Here is a 15,809-nt window from a genome sequence, read left to right on the forward strand (position 1 = left end):
GTCCCATACATTCTAACCTTCTCCTTTTATCAGGATACTATTTTCTATACAACACATAAAACAGAGCTAGTCCTCAGAATAAGAGCATGCAACAGTCCAAAAAAGGTCTGCCAATTTATTGCAATACAAGAGCTCAGCAGAGTGAAGTGTGTCAAGAAACAAGTGCTATAATTCAATACTGCTTATTCCAACCAAAATAGTCATGCGATACATAACCATGGCAAGAGTTAAGATATTTTACATGACAACGTGCTATGTTTGTGCTCTGTCATGGCTTGACTATGCAACATCAGAGAGCAGGTCACAAGCTTTTTCACTCTTACCCCAACATTCTGTTGTTGAAGGTTGAACAGCTCAGCTTGATAGACAGCAGCAGCAAATGAGTGAACAACAGGCAACAGGGCCTCTGGTTTCATCAGTGCAACCAGTGTTTTACTAGGATCAGTTACAAATTGCAGAATGATATTGTCAACTGCTATAAGTTCTAGAGAACAGCAGGGAAAGAAAAGCCCATTAAAAGAGCAAATGGCATGTGAAAATTATATAATGTAGAGGATAATTCCATTATCCAAAAACATCATTTGCTGTCATTGGCAAAAGTAAAGGTACACAAATAAGGTTCTTCGAGACACGATCTGCCCAATGTTGCAAAAATAATGTCTCTTCAGAAGCATGAAGTACATAAAAACTAGAGGACTTTAAGGTTTCTTGATTTTTAGGTATTATAGACAACCTTGTGTCTATATTGTATCTAACAACGACATCTCTCCCACTAAAAAGATAAAATGCTCCTCTTGTGTTTGTTTATGACAGTAACACTTGGCATGTCAGCTTAAGTGACCCAGTGTCACCTCACCTCAAATACTCCCCTCCTATCTATGTTCATTCCTCCCTCTCCTCCTCTACCTTGAGGAGGACCTAACTCAGCAAGTTAGGATCTAGAACAAGTCTATCCTGCAACATCAATGACATTTCTACTGTCAGGATTTTGGGAGGCCTTATAAAAATCAGCCAAGGATCAGAAGGGTTGAAATTTAGTCTGGAATTAGCTAGTCTATAGCTAAACTGAGGAAAACACCTGCTACAACTTTTAATTTGTGCGCCATTGCCTAACCCTTTATCTGCCTGAAACTTCAGTCCTCAAGCACAGCCATCTAGAAATCATCCTGTTCTCCACAGCTCAGACTTTGTATTAAGCAGACCACCATTAAGTACAAATGTTGCCTTCCCAGTGCAAACAGTTTGTCTGTTTTGCTCTCTGCTGGACTGACTTCAGCAGACCTTTGAACCCCAGCAGAAAATGCTGAAAGCTTTGCACCTGGACAGAAACCTTACAACACCCCTTAGCTTAGTCACAGCCTCTGTAATTGTGCTGCTGGAAGAGCTAATACTGGAGAAGCCCTGCCCAGGGTACACCCAGGAACAAGTTGCATTAAGATGCTACTTCAGTCTTGTAGAAAGGGGAAGAGTCTTGAAGGTTAGAGCACATATGACAGAATAATGACAATTGTGTCATTTCCATCAGCAAAATAATTCTTATCTCCTCCACCTTATCTTATAGCTTTACTTTTATCTAGAGCATGTTTTTAGCCATCACTAAATGCTGAAGCCTGTACAAGACTGCTTGTACAGCCACCACCATCCACATTTTGCATATGCAGCAGCACTCAGATCATATTATACAACATGCAAACTTTGAAAGCCTAAGTAATCAGGTCCACCTAAATAAGCTCTTACAGTTGTTCTGAAGCACGGTCATATGTTGTTCTTGACAGCTCTTTTTGCTATTCTTGAGGTTAGAGAAAGTAAAAGGGTCTTGGAGCTACTGCATGCATGCTTTCTTAGAGAAAAGAGGAAAGAAGATAGAATTAGACTGTGGAGTCAGTAGCTAAGCCATTAACTTCCAACTTAAGACATGCAACTTGCAAACCAAGATATTTCAATTCCTCACCCTCCAACAACAAATGCTATTGTTCCTTTTTAACTAATCATAAGAAATTAGTAAATCCCTTTCCAAATTACTTATGTGACCGTTTTCTTTCCCATTTCCTTTACTAAGGAGACATTCTTTCACAGGAAAGTCCTGCACACCATGCCTATCCTAGGCTAACATTTGCTACATCGTCAAGCTTATCTTCTGGCTTAAGCTTGTCTCACAGTACTACCATTAAGACCTATTACAAAAGCAATCAGCCTGGATCCAAAGCACTGAATGCCAGAGACAATAGCCACTAGCCATGCTAGATGTAGCATGAAATGACAGCAATTTAACCAAAACTGAATGGCCTAGCAAAGAAGCTTCCAGTCAAAAGAAGCAACTGCCAATACACACACTGCAAATTTAGATCCCCTTAACCATATTTTTGAATGCTACCTTTAGTATTTTGGCATTTGTACTGTGACTTTATCAGGCTAAGAACAGATTAGAGATATGTATCTAGAAGTGGGAATAATTTTCCTCTATGTGAATGCAAAATATTTTTGTGGTCACTCCCAAGTGGGGCTTAGCACTGCACAGATAAGTATTTGTTCAAGCTATGCATTGTGCTCAGTTTTAGCCAATGTGTTTCAGTAGCTGAAATAATTCAAAGAAAAAAGTGTTAGCTACCTCAGATAAAATAATATCCAACACAGCAGATACTGTTCTCTGACTTGGCAATTGTGACACTAACAAAAAAAAATGCAATTCATAGTTTCAGAAACTCTGTTTACATGCAAGGAATTGCAGATTCAATTAATCGGCTTAATTAACAAATTAATATTCATTTTTACCATCCCAATTTAAGACAGTTACTAAGCTTGTGAGCCTCAGCTTCCACATTGGCAACACTAACTTCTTTCTGTATTTCACTTTTGTTGAGCATATTTGGAAACCCTGCTATTTAACAGATCAGAAAAATTCAATTATGCTTTCAAGTGTATTAGGGAAGAATAATACCCTTTGGGGGAACACAGCAGTGTTGGCCAAATACCAAATACAAAGGCACATTTAAACACAGCATTATTTTTCCCCACATTTTTTTTTATTTTGGCATTATTTGAAATGAATTTTCTACTAAAAATTCAGTTTTTCCAATACTCTTCCTCCAGTGTTACTGCTTCAATAACTTTAGTTGTACTCAAGTTTAAAAAACAAGTTTTCTTTTTCAACCTTAACTTTTGAGTGCATCATGCTTTTTACTGCAAATGCATCTAGCTTGGCATTGATTAGTAAATCGGCCATTTTTAATTCATTAGAAAATTGTTCCATAAGTGATGCTGAATACAGAGCAAGGTAATTACTATCTTGATTAAATCAGGGGAGGAAAAAAGACTGACATGCCAAGGTAGTACCATTCAATTACCTGCAGTTTCTGTTCTTTAGAAATACACAATTGCAGTAGGTACCATGAGGAATTTTGCAGCAGAACTTCAAGTAGGCTCAGAGCAGGACTGTTCAAACCTGCCATCAGCACCACTTCATCTTGCCAGTCAATAGCCTAATTTGCTTGGACTAAAGCTATGTGAACTGAAAAGAAAATAATGCTTACAAACAGCAAGTAAGCTTTGCAATATATAATCCATTGCTGTCAGCATCTCACTTTTTGTAAAGGTTAACTAGAGGGTTTTATCCAGCAGAGGATTACATTTCAAGACTAATTCTACTAAAGGAGTTTCTAGTTCAGTATGAGCTCACACGGGAGCAGTTTACCCACAGATAGTGCTAATGAATGTATCATTATGAATTATTTTTGGTTCTAAATAGAAGAGGGGGTCAAAATTTACAGATTTCTGCACACAACATGAACATAAGGAAACAAAGCAGGAAAAGATTTGATCCTGAACTGAGGAGTCCTTTCAGCGCAAAAAGACAGCAGTCCCCAAAAGACTAGCAAAAGAGCAACGAGGAGAAAAACAAAAACAAAACTATACACACACACACACAATTATAAACATACATTAGCTACTTTGGTACATGTTATAGGTTTCCACAGAAATTTGACTTATTCCTGTGAAATTCAAGTCAACCTAAGCTTGGAAAATTTGGGAAAAGATTGTACAACCACACTTTCATAAGGATCCAGAATGGCTTACTGTTGATCTTATTAATATTGCCTTGAGCCTCCACTTGTGTCAGCAGCTCTTCATAGACATCTCTTTCCTCTTCTGAGATTGTGCCATTCTAAAAAAAAAATATTTGCTAGTAAATAAAAAGCTTGCAGCTGTAACAGTAATTAGTGTAGCCATTAAAACCAAGTCAACTGAAATATTTACCCATTTACTTGTAAATTAATATTTGTTGACATGAACCAAAATTTGTACTTTGTGGTAGTTCACTAAGCAATATTTAAAGCATTTCTGCTCCCTGTAAATATCTATGTAAAAATAGTGTGAAAAACATGAATGAGCACATATACTGTGAGTACTAATAAAATACTACCTTAAGCCTTGCATTTGACTCTCTCCTCCTTTTAGTGAGAAAGAGTTCATTCTGATATTCCTGTGCAACTTCCTCATACACATTTAGCAACAGTGCATTTGAGTTCATCAGAGTTGTAATGGTTTGTTCTGCTCTTCCCTTCTCAATAGCTTCATTAATTGCTATTACTGCAGCGTTCACTAAAATAAAAAGCAGAATCCAATATTTCAGGAAGTAATAAAAACACTCAATTCAAGCCCTTCTGATTCTTCTCCTCTCTTTAAGAGACAGTAACATGCTATTGAGATGTATGTTTCTTAATTAGATATGGGAAAAAATTGTAGAGCAACTAGAAATCATTTAGCAGCTGTTACAAGACAATAGAATAATTATACTAAGGGTAAGAGAAAGAACCACAACTACAGTATCTATGCATGTATGATCATGTGAGCAACTTAGCAGCAACTTGTCAAATACATGCTCCTTTGTACAGCTGTCCCATGCACATAGAATCATAGAATGCTTAAGGTTGGAAGGGACCTCTAGAGGTCATCTAGTCCAACCCCCCTGCACACGCAGGGTCACCTAGAGCACGTGGCACAGGACTGCATCCAAGCGGGTTTTGAAGATCTCCAGAGAAGGAGACTCCACAACCTCTCTGGGCAGCCTGGTCCAGTGCTCTGTCACCCTCACTGTCAAGAAATTTTTCCTCAAGTTCCTGGGGAACTTTTGATGCTTTAGTTTCCAGCTGTTTCCTCTAGTTCCATCAGTGGCCACCAGTGAAAAGAGGCCAGCACCATCCTCTTCACTGCCTCCCTTGAGGTACTTATAGACACTGATCAGATCCCCTCTCAGCCTTCTCTTCTCCAGGCTGAACAGGCCCAGCTCCCTCAGCCTCTCCTCATAGGGCAGATGTTCCAGGCCCCTGATCATCCTTGTGGCCCTGCGCTGGACTCTCTCCAGCAGCTCCACATCCCTCTTGTACTGTGGGGCCCAGAACTGGACACAATACTCCAGATGCGGCCTCACCAGGGCTGAGTAGAGGGGCAGGATCCCCTCTCTCAACCTGCTGGAGACACTCTTCTTAATGCACCCCAGGATCCCATTGGCCTTCTTGGCCACGAGGGCACACTGCTGCCTCATGGTCAACTTGTCATCCACCATGACGCCCAGGTCCCTCTCTGCAGAGCTGCTCTCCAGAAGGTCAGTCCCCAACTTGTACTGGTGTCTGGGGTTATTCCTCCCCAGGTGCAGGACCCTGCACTTGGCCTTACTTACTGTCAGTGCAGATGCTAATATTGAACACATTTAAGGAAACAGTGGTACACAATTTGCTTTTAGTGTATTTTTTTTTTACATTTTTGCAGTAAATGTTATCCTGGGAAATGGATCTTCTAGTGTTTGAGATGCTCTAAAACTTGAGTGCTCTTGACGTCCCTGACTATCATGTTACAGATGTGGAGAACATGGCCTTAATGCTTTTTCTTTGCACCTGCAAGATAGAATTGCAATTTGGGGGGAAATACATTATGTTTTCTAAAAATATTTCATTTAAACAGTTGTTGTAAGCATCATGGAGGTGCTCTGTGATTGTGAGTGGGGAGTGCAGTAGCAGGTGGGTGTGAAGATGAAGCCATATTTTAAGATATGACTTATGCATAGAAGGCTGAAGGATCCGCAATCACTAGACTTCTTGAGATGCTTTCTTGAGATATTTTGGAATGACTCTGTGCATGGCTTATTGTAATTCAGTAGAGAAGCTGGTAAAATCAAGGAAACATGCCTGAAAAGCTTAGATGTGTGAGCAATGTATTCTCATGCCTAAAATATGGAAGTTGTAATCAGTATCCCCATATTTTTCTTTTATAAAAATATAGCACTAGTCCTTGTGCTGTGGTATTAACAAATAAATGATTAATTTACATTAATAAATAAAAAGAATACACAGCAAAAAACAGGGAAAAAATGAGCTAAGCAGTCTTATCTTTCTCCATGCATATCAAAGGCATTGTAACAAGTAGTGGTTTTTATCAATAGTTTCACAAAACCAATGATATTACATACCTATTATAGGTTAGCATCCTTCAGTACAGTGCTGAATAAAATACATATACACAATATAAACATACCGTATTTGCAGAAAGAATAACTGTAATTTTAGTGATACAAAATATTAATCAGAGCAGTGAATGTTTAGTGGAAGCATTTTAATATGACCATAACTAGGCCTTCCCAGCCATGCATTTCAATTACTTGGCTGTTGTGATTTCTAATCATAATTGTATCCCAACTGGGGTCTTTAAGACAGTCATTTTTTTTCATGATTATAATTTCATAAACTGAAGGACTTTAATGTTAATAGAATACTGAAGTCATGATTCCAGTGCCAGAAGTTATAAAGTGGAATCAGTGCGTGTATGTACACACGCGCAATGCCTTTTTTCAGGTGATTTTCTAGAGTATTAAAAGCAAACAATAAAAACACGCTAATTTGTTATTAAAAAACAGCATCCGTTGATTTGACTACTAATTATATTTTCATCCTCCATGCCAACTTTGGAGAGTTGAGTGGTCAATGATTATCATTTTTATATGTTGTATGTAAGGCACACCCATAAAGGATAGACACAGTTTCTGCTTTAAATAAGCTGCTGTCCTCCATACTCAGCAAGTGATCTATCAATCAAGTACTATCCATAGAATGACTATACAGGATTTCTGACTATGTTGATATATACATAAGTATTAGCATTTCTGGAAACTTACACCTACATGTCCCAAAAATCTGGCTGAGCTTGAATACTGGAGTCACTACTGAAGACTGTAAGTGAAGGTGTTACCAGGGTTTCAGGAGAACACAATAATAATCTCGATAACTATATAAGACAGTTGGTGTCTACTAGTCTGAGGCTAAATAACATGAAAACTGCCACAGCATTTGGCTGACAGGATTAGAATTTGAATATTTTATTTAGTTTAATGAAAAAAATCTAATGAAGCATGATTTAACTGCAAGTTAAATTAATATAAATAAGGGTACAGTTGTAATAACTTTAAGCTTTCATAAAAGCCTAATTCATTATTGCATAGAATCCTGTTTAAAAATTTTACTCTTCTTTAAGGTCAAGAGAGCAAACATCAAAGAATATTAGGAATTGACTGATGAATCTCAAAAATTTGTTGGAAATTCATCATCAAAAGGATTCTGTTTCTTTTTAACGTTTTTATCAGTAATCTGGAAGGTGATTATAAATACTCTAAACTTGACATTATGGAATTATTTAAAGTGAGTGGGAGAGTAAATAGCAAAAATAGTGACCTGCATCATTTGGTAAAGTTGTTCTTCTTAAACCAAGTGTGGCTTCATGCACCCTATCCCAATGACATTGGATCTGGAGACAAGGAATGAGATTTCTGCATGCTATGAGGTCTCTATTTGGGGAATTTAGGACATATAGTGGACCTTCATATGGACTCCTAGGATGATACCGTAGCATCAGGAAGAAGGGCAGTGACTTCTACCTCTGTATGTTATTGGTGAGACTGCTGCTGGTAATCTGCACGTCTCTGCAGATTAAAAGATTTGAAGGTTCACGAAAATGAACCGCCTTGGAGACGGTAGTGCTGAATGCTTTGGTAGTGGATGGTTGACCGCAAGGACGAATGTCTTATCAGCAAGGAGCAAAGCAGGAAAAGGAGGAGGACTACAACCGCATGTGGAATGTCTTGTCAGCAGATGAGGAACAAAGCAAGGAAAAGAAGATAAACACAACTGCACGGCTGGCAGGATGCTGATTGATTGTAATTTTAGCAACACGTGTGTTAAGAGAGTATAAAAGAAGTTGATTTGAGAATAAAGTTGTCTCACTCTGCATCCCAGACTGAGTCCGTTCTTTCGCAAGGTGCAACAAATGGCGCCCAACGTGGGGCTCGAAGACTAGCTGTCTCTCCGGTTGCACCGCCCAGCTGAACTCCCGGGATTCACGCTGAAAGGAAGTGTAAGGATCACGCTGAAAGGAAGCGTCCTTTGTGCGCACACCAACACCTCTTGAAAGGAAAGAGGTAAGCAGCTGGGGACTGTGGGGTTACACTTAACGAAGGAACAAAAAGATGTTTTAGAAGTCTTTTCTAAGATCTTAAAACAACAGGGCAAGAAATTAGATGAGGAAGATCTACAAAATGTTCTTCCATGGGCTTCTAAAAACGATCCCTCCGTGAACAGTAAGAACGTATTTGATATGGAGAAGTGGGACCAAATTGGGGTCCGATTATGGGACTGTGCCACTCGCGGTGATAAGGCTGCTGCTGGCCTGTTGCCACAATGGCGAGTTGTATTCGAAACACTGAAATCTCACAGTGGGTCGCAGTTGAACACAAATGACGGAGTCAGGGCTCCTGCCATCCCCTCTGCGCCTCCATTACCTCAATCATGTCCTGATGAGAATCAGGAAACAAAATGTGCTGCAAAAGCCTTCACGGTACAGCCACCTGATGACCAGGACGATGATCCTTTTGACCCGGGTCCTATTAACCCTGAGAAGGAGCCAGACCTATACTCCCTGCAGCTGCATGATAAATGGGCCTCAGTAAAACAAGGAGCAAAACAGGCAGGGGATGTGGGCATGCTGAAAGCCTTCCCCGTTATCTATGCGCCAGACAGAATCCGCGCTGGGAAGGATTGTCATACTATCTTATTAAGGACATGCGGCGCACGGTGACAGATCATGGCCTTGGCGCACCATATACCACCCACCTTATACAATCTCTTTGTGATACTTTGGTTTTTACTCCTCACGATTTTAAAACTTTGTTTCGCCTGATTATGACTGATATGCAATATACGATGTGGGAGTCAAAAATGAGACAGCTTGCTCAAGCACAGGGGGAGGAAAACCAGCGGCTGTCGAAAAAAGGTCCATTACGGGCTGTTACTGTAGACGTGCTAATGGGAGAGGGTGACCACAGTGCCACAACAGCACAAGCAGGAATTCCCCCTGAGGGCCTGCAACAAGTTAAGGCACTTGCTCTCCGCGCCCTTAAGGCTGTCCCAGAGGCTGGTAAACAAGGACAGCCTTTTGTTAGCATAAGACAAGATGCAAATGAGCCTTACATGAAGTTTTTGGATCGGCTTAATGAGGCTCTGGAGAAACAAATTGATAATGAACAAGCACGAAGCTACATTTTTAAACAACTAGCAATTGAGAATGCTAACCCTGATTGCCAGAGAGTTTTGCGGCCCCCAAAGGATCCTACTATTGATGACATGCTGAAGGCGTGCATTAATGTCGGCTCTAAACTGTATGAACGCTCTCTGATGGCTGAGGCATTTGCAACAATGTCTATGAAAAATCCATGCTTTGCTTGTGGCCAATTTGGTCATATCCGTAAATACTGTCCAAAAACGCAAGCAAACAGAGGAGCGCCTGGAATATGTCCGCGCTGTCACAAAGGACGACACTATGCTAATCAGTGTCGATCAAAATTTGATAAGGAAGGTCAACCATTAGCCCTTTTGGGAAACTTCAAGCGCAGCGCAGCAAGGGGTCGCGCCATGACAACAAATCACCCTTCAGAGTGGCCTCACCGGGAAGCAGCCGCTGCTTGTGCGCCAGCACAGGCGGCAGCGCCGGGGTGGACCTGGCCACCACAATAGAAGTGCTAATTACTGATACATCAGTTGTGCTAATTCCAACTGGTGTCCACGGCCCCCTGGGGCGAGGAATGGCAGCACTATTGATTGGGCGATCTTCAACAACGAGACAAGGGCTGTTTGTGTTACCTGCAGTTATCAATGCAGATTTCAAAGGAGAAATAAAGATAATGGTATGGACTCCGATACCACCCTGTACTGTGCCAGCGGGGAGCTGAATAGCACAATTAGTATACTTTTTGCCACAGACATCAAATGCTGCAAAAACTAAACGCGGCATAGGCTCTTTTGGGTCCATGGGACAACCAGAGATTTTCTGGACTCAACAGATAACTATGAACCGCCCACAGATATCCTGTACGCTACAATCAGGAGTGATAAAGTTTAATGTACAAGGAATTTTAGATAGCGGAGCGGACGTTACAGTCATCGCTGCCTCGCAATGGCCAAACAGTTTACCCCTAGTGAATGCGCATACATCGCTTTCGGGAATTGGTGGGCAGAGTATCCCAATGCAAAGCAAAAGCCTGATAAATATTATTGGTCCGGAAGGGAGAACCGCAACCATTAGACCATTTATATTGCCTGGATCCGTTACCCTGTGGGGGAGAGACTGTTTGAGTCAATGGGGCATGCAGTTAAGTACGGATTTTTCTTAGGGGCTACTATCCAGCAGCAGGTCCAACCCTTGATCTGGAAAACAGACAAGCCGGTATGGGTGGATCAGTGGCCCCTTCCACGAAATAAACTGCTGCAGTTACACAAGTTAGTAGAGGAACAATTGCAAGCTGGACATATAGTTCCTACTACAAGCCCCTGGAATACACCAGTTTTTGTAATGCAAAAGAAAAATAATTCCTGAAGATTGTTACATGACCTTAGAAAAATCAATGAGGTCATTGAAGATATGGGAACCTTACAACCTGGACTCCCTTCTCCAGCGATGTTACCTCAAACATGGACTTTGATCGTAATTGATTTGAAAGACTGTTTCTTTACCATTCCACTTGCACCACAGGATGCACCTCGGTTTGCATTTTCTGTACCTTCCATCAATGCTATGGAACCTCATAACAGATATCATTGGAAAGTTTTGCCACAAGGCATGAAAAATAGTCCTACATTATGTCAACAATTTGTGGCAGCAGTCTTAAGTCCAGTATGGAAGTATTTCGACAACGTCCTCATCTATCACTATATGGATGACATATTGATTGCTGCAGAGCAAAAGGAAATGGCACAAGAGGCTCTGCGTCAGATTACGCGAGCAGCATCGGCTGCAGGATTAAAAATTGCAGAAGATAAAGTACAGGAAACTCCGCCTTGGCGATATTTAGGATGGAGAATTTCTGATCACCAAATTTGACCACAATTATTGACTCTAAAGACAGACATAAAGACTTTAAATGGTCTTCAAAAACTTTTGGGAATCTTTTGGGGAATTTAGGATTAGCTGCGTGGATTAAGGGAACATTGCAAATAGGTTTGATGTGCTTGATAATCTTTGCTTGCCTTTTAATTTGTATCCCATGTTTGTTAAAAACAATTCAGTGTTTAATAGACCGTGCCTTGAAACAAGCATTCTTCATAAATAAAGAAGGGGGAGATCTGGGGATCTCAAGGACAGACTCGAGAGTGTTGGTGGAGAGACCTTGGGAAAAGGACACTGTTATGCTTGTTGGAATCAAACCATGGGAGTAAATACAGCAAGCTAAACAATCTTTTGCTTAGCCATATTAACGCAAAGTTTCTAATTATTGTATTAACTGTATTTTGTTCATTTGTACTACCTGTATTTTGTACTAACTGTATTTTGCTTATTGTTAGTGTATCTGCCTTGTTTCTTATTATGTGTTCAATGATTGATTGATCCTTTAACCAAGTTATGGCTGTTCAGCTAAAAACAGCTATGGCAATACAACAAACAAATAAAGAAGGGGGAGATGTGGAGGCCCGCCTTGGAGACGGTAGTGCTGAATGCCTTGGTAGTGGATGGTTGACTGCAAGGACGAATGTCTTATCAGCAAGGAGCAAAGCAGGAAAAGGAGGAGGACTACAATCGCATGTGGAATGTCTTGTCAGCAGATGAGGAACAAAGCAAGGAAAAGAAGATAAACACAACTGCACAGCTGGCAGGATGCTGATTGATTGTAATTTTAGCAACACGTGTGTTAAGAGAGTATAAAAGAAGTTGATTTGAGAATAAAGTTGTCTCACTCTGCATCCCAGACTGAGTCCGTTCTTTCGCAAGGTGCAACAACCTCCATCCCCGGAAAAGTGATGGAACGGCTCATACTGGCCGTTGTCTCCGGGCACATGGAGGACAAGAAGGTGCTCAAGAGTAGTCAGCATGGATTCACCAAGGGGAAATCTTGCTTGACTCACCTGATAGCCTTCTATGATGAAATGACCGGCTGGATAGACGAGGGGAGAGCAGTGGATGTCGTCTATCTCGACTTCACCAAGGCTTTTGACACCGTCCCTCACAACATCCTCCTGGGCAAGCTCCGGAAGTGTGGGATAGATGAGTGCACAGTGAGGTGGATTAGGAATTGGCTGGATGGCAGAGCTCAGAGGGTGGTGATCAGCGGTGCCGAGTCTAGTTGGAGGCCTGTAGCTAGCGGGGTCCCCCAGGGGTCAGTCCTTGGTCCAGTCCTGTTCAATTTATTCATCAATGACCTGGATGAAGGCACAGAGTGCTCCCTCAGCAAGTTTGCTGATGATACCAAACTGGGAGGAGTAGCTGATACCCCAGAGGGCTGCGCTGCCATCCAGAGGGACCTGGACAGACTGGACAACTGGGCGGTGAAAAACCTCATGCAATTCAACAAGGCCAAGTGCAAGGTCCTGCACCTGGGGAGGAATAACCCCAGACACCAGGACAGGCTGGGGACTGACCTTCTGGAGAGCAGCTCTGCAGAGAGGGACCTGGGTGTCATGGTGGACGACAAGTTGACCATGAGGCAGCAGTGTGCTCTCGTGGCCAAGAAGGCCAATGGGATCCTGGGGTGCATTAAGAAGAGGGTCTCCAGCAGGTCGAGGGAGGTGATCCTGCCCCTCTACTCAGCCCTGGTGAGGCTGCATCTGGAGTATTGTGTCCAGTTCTGGGCCCCACAGTACAAGAGGGATGTGGAGCTGCTGGAGAGAGTCCAGCGCAGGGCTACGAGCATGATCAGGGGCCTGGAACATCTGCCCTATGAGGAGAGGCTGAGGGAGCTGGGTCTGTTCAGCCTGGAGAAGAGAAGGCTGAGAGGGGATCCGATCAGTGTCTATAAGTACCTCAAGGGAGGGAGTGAGGAGGATGGTGCTGGCCTCTTTTCAGTGGTGGCCACCGACAGAACTAGAGGTAATGGCCACAAACTGAAGCACCAAAAGTTCCACAGGAAGTTAAGGAAAAATTTCTTAACAGTGAGGGTGACAGAGCACTGGAACAGGCTGCCCAGAGAGGTTGTGGAGTCTCCTTCTCTGGAGATCTTCCAAACCCACCTGGATGCAGTCCTGTGCCACGTGCTCTAGGTGACCCCGCGTGTGCAGGGGGGTTGGACTAGATGACCTCTAGAGGTCCCTTCCAACCTTAAGCATTCTATGATTCTATGATTCTATGATCCTAGCCTCCACCAAATTTTAAGGTAGCTCATGGAAATATAAAGCAAAAACAAAACAAACAAAAAAAATAGAAAGCAGGAAAGTTCAAACCCATAAGGCAGGCAAAGGCTGCTGATCTCTGGTGGTTTATCTTATAACTTTATCCTGGAAAACATCATCATTTGTATATCGTTTTTAAAATTAATGATGTAAGTAGAGAGCAACACAAATCTTTTAATACAACTTTCAATACTCTGTATGACAATATTCTTGTACACGGGTTGCTGTGTTACAGTCTGGACAATGCACAAATAAATAGATTTACAATAGAGATGTGGAACAACAGCCATTCTCCTTAGGAATGAAGGGAGCTGCCTCAAAGGATAAGGCCTGGACATGCAGAAACTGGATCTTACTTGGTGAGAATGAAGGAATGACTGCAAAGCTTTGCTTGTTCAGAATCAAAAATGCCGTGTACCTCTAGTGCCAGGTGCTCCTTAGGATGTATTGTGGCTGTAGGAAGGAACCTGTGAAATAGCTACTCCTCCTGTCTGATAGTTATCCTAATCCCTTGTTGCCCAGCAGAAAATCTTCCAGATATCTGTGTCACGTTGCAGATAATGTCAAAATGCCATGTAGATACAGTGTGGTGGTCAGTGTGCCTAACAAAACATGCCTGAGATATTCAGTGAGTGGGGCGGGCACAGATGAAGCGCTGGAAGGCAGTACTTTAAAAAACCTAGTGCCATTAATCTGAAGACCATTTACATTGACACTAATGATGTTCCATTCCTAGGGTGCTGCTGGGTGGCCTGATCTCTGCTGTGTCCATGGCTTACTGAAATTTTCCTAATGTATGCCACAGTTTCAATGTATGTATTTGCAGGATAATGGCAGAATGTACTTTAGGAAGATTAAAAACAACGTGCAGATCTTGGTCAGCAATAGCGGTTCAGTAATAAACATAGCATCTATAATCCTTGCCTACTGTATTTTGCATTGCATATATGAAAGTCATTAATTTCTGCCTATATGCTGTATTTTCAAACTAAAGTCAGGCAATTATATAGGTTGATTGTGATACACAAGAAGAGCAGAACTTATCAATTCTTTCTCCTCTTAACTATTGATTTTGCTGTATTTGTATATATAAGTTACATGAAATTTGTCAGTCCATTAGCAGAAAGAAAGTAGCACAGATAAAGACCATATCCTCAGCTTTGATTTTGCTAGCTTATTCAGTTTTCAGAGAGTTTTGGCATACTTAGTGTCCAACTTCTATAATCACAATAGGGATAAAATTAAGTTCCTGAAGTGGTGCACTTCAGATTTCAGTTAACATTTGCTGCAGCCACTTATTTCTCAACATGTTGCTGATTACAGTCCTTTAATTCTGAAAGGACTTTTAGGCTTGGATGACCTATGACCTCTGTTTCCATGGGGATAAGCCACAGTGAATGTTGCAACTTATGAAGGAATGGACTCCAGTGTAATGCACCAAAGACACTTTATTGAGCATGAGACAAAACTTATATATCGTGCTGTCCTGGATACAGTACCTTATTTGCCTACGAGCATGCGAAGCACAGTTACTAAATAAGCCAATAGTCTAAAGGCTTACACTGAGACTATCCGATCAGCTTCTTGGTCACGCAGCAGCCGTACAGTTGCTTTTGCTCCTTGTTTGTTGGTAGAACACCTGTGCTGCCGTCCTTGAGGTTGGTTATCTACTAACGAGGCGTCCTGTACTACTGTCCTCGAAGCAGGCCCCACATCTCCCCCTTCTTTATTTAATTACTGTATTGCTATAGCTATTTTTAAATGACCAGCCATAACTCAGTTAAATGAGCAATCAATCAATTATTGAACACATAATAAGAATCAATGCTAACACTAACAATACACATTAACAATAAACAAAATACAGTTAGTACATTGATTCGAAGTGTTGCAACTTGCATTAACATGGCTAAAGAAATGGTTATTTAGTTTGTCGCGTTTACTTCCATGGTTTGATTCTTACAAGCATAACAGTGTTCTTTTCTCAAGGTCATTCTTGATCCACTGGCACATTGGAATCTGCTCCTGAAACCCTCTTTTCTTTATTTATAAAGAAGGTTTGCTTCAAGGCATGGTCTATTAAACATTGAATTGTTTTTAACAAGCATGGGATAC

General features: G+C 41.4%; 1 pseudogene; it reads right to left on the reverse strand.

The window, feature by feature from the left end:
* Positions 1 to 5,707, reverse strand: part of LOC104565962 (ras GTPase-activating-like protein IQGAP2) — a 36,571-nt pseudogene extending 30,864 nt beyond the window's left edge.
* Between the last annotated feature and the right edge of the window lie 10,102 nt (positions 5,708 to 15,809).

This window comes from Tinamus guttatus, unplaced genomic scaffold (assembly GCF_059628265.1).
Source record: "Tinamus guttatus ecotype Peru unplaced genomic scaffold, ASM5962826v1 Tinamus_guttatus_pri_ptg001861l, whole genome shotgun sequence".
NCBI lineage: Eukaryota > Metazoa > Chordata > Aves > Tinamiformes > Tinamidae > Tinamus > Tinamus guttatus.